Source organism: Amphimedon queenslandica, unplaced genomic scaffold, assembly GCF_000090795.2.
Source record: "Amphimedon queenslandica unplaced genomic scaffold, v1.1 AMPQUscaffold_6402_Cont21639, whole genome shotgun sequence".
Lineage (NCBI taxonomy): Eukaryota > Metazoa > Porifera > Demospongiae > Haplosclerida > Niphatidae > Amphimedon > Amphimedon queenslandica.
The window spans coordinates 1-1,867 of NW_003553306.1; the positions used below are offsets into that span (position 1 = coordinate 1).

A 1,867-nucleotide genomic window follows, 5' to 3' on the forward strand; every position below is an offset into this window, starting at 1 on the left:
AGTAACGGCTCACCAACAGCGAGAAGGAGGCGGCTTCATAGTGAAACGACCCATTGGCGGGGAAGTATCAGAACTAGACCCATTCCTGCTCCTGGATCACTTTGGCCCAGTTGAATACGGCCCGGGAGAAGCCGTGGGTGCCCCTGATCATCCTCACCGCGGCTTTGAGACTGTGAGCTACATTGTATCTGGTTCCATGCAACATAAGGACAGTGCTGGTAACTCTGGCACTCTATCAGAAGGATGGGTACAATGGATGACAGCTGGATCCGGGGTTGTACACTCTGAAATGCCAAGTGATGATGTTATTAAAAATGGCGGAAAAGTCGAAGGTTTTCAATTATGGGTTAACCTCCGAGCGGAAGACAAGATGATCTCACCTCGTTATCAAGACACGCCCCCAGAAAAGATACCAGTTAAGGCCACGGCCGATGGCAAAGTGACGGTCAAAGTGATAGCTGGGGAAAGTCTCGGAACCAGCGCCAATATTGAGACCCGGACCCCCATAATGTACCTTGACATTCATCTCAAGGAGGGAGCCAGTTTCACTCAAGATGTCCCAAAAGAGTACAAAGGTATACTGTACGTCTGGAGGGGGTCAGGTTATCTTGGTGAGGGCACAGAGAAGAATGTGAAAATGGGTCAAATGGGAGTGATGGGTGAAGGAGACAGTGTAACAATGACAGCAGCAGATGATGAGGAGATGCGGGTATTGTTAATAGCTGGGGAGCCATTGAATGAGAATGTTGTTCGTTCTGGACCTTTTGTAATGAATACGTGGGCGGAGATACAGCAGGCTTATAGTGACTATCAGTCGGGGAAACTGGGGCAGATTGAGGGGGCGGAGGAGAGATATGCTGCTACTGAAGCTGCTAAGAAGAGACAGAAAGAGTCGGGAAGATGGCGGCAAGGAGATTTATAGCAGTGATGTAAATCATGTAATTGTAATATCAATGATGCTACAAATATTAATTGTTATTTTGTTTGTCAAGTAAACAAATTTTTTAAATTTCCTATTACAAGGTTTTATTGCAATGATTGGACATAAAATGGTGGGGAAAATTGAGCCACAAAAGTGCAAATTTGCAGTTGGTTTAAATTATGTATTGTATCATTGGCCTGCAGTGTCAGCTGTGATTAGCTTGGTTTGTTAAAAAGTTGGGTATAATAGACATCACCAGTACATTAATCCTTTAATTCTTTAACTAGCTAATATTTTCTGGAAAAGTTTGTGTCTCTATCAAATGAAGAAGCTATAATGTGTGAAATGACCAAATTTAGTCAAAAACAGAAGTATATATATATCTAATAATAGTAGAGAAAACTATGTCATAGATTTAATACACAGACTGTGTAGTATATCTATGACTATGTACAGTTATTTCACATGACATGACAATGATAATAAGACTTATTCATAATTAATTAGAATATACGGTCAAGAGGGCAATGCGGTAACTTGCCTGTACTTGCCAATGGAGATAAACATAAAAAGGCTGCTGCTGTTGCTGTGTAAACTAGACACAGACCAATGAATTATAGTTTCATAATAACTGATTTAAATGAGAAGAATTTGTCTGTGTCTATAGCAGCTGTTTTAAAATTCTATTTGAAGTGTTATAAGCATTTGAGTAAAAATCCAATTTGAGAAGCAATGCCATGAGAAGTTAAATATTTTTCCAGCCTGATGTGTCACTACAATCTAAAACTGTTATACTGACCTAAAATTTATCTTACTAATCTTAGTTTATACAAGAAAACATGTAATTATACAATCACGGTACTATGATCCAGCTGTGCATCAAATCAACGGCAGTGGCCGCAGTGCCCTCTTGACCGTATTAATTCCAATATTTATAAATAAGTC

At 40.1% G+C, this 1,867-nt stretch overlaps 1 pseudogene; it reads left to right on the forward strand.

Moving 5' to 3' along the window:
- The first annotated feature begins 4 nt into the window (after nucleotides 1-4).
- LOC100642119 (pirin-like protein pseudogene) lies at nucleotides 5-1,035 on the forward strand (annotated as a pseudogene).
- Nucleotides 1,036-1,867: the final 832 nt, after the last annotated feature.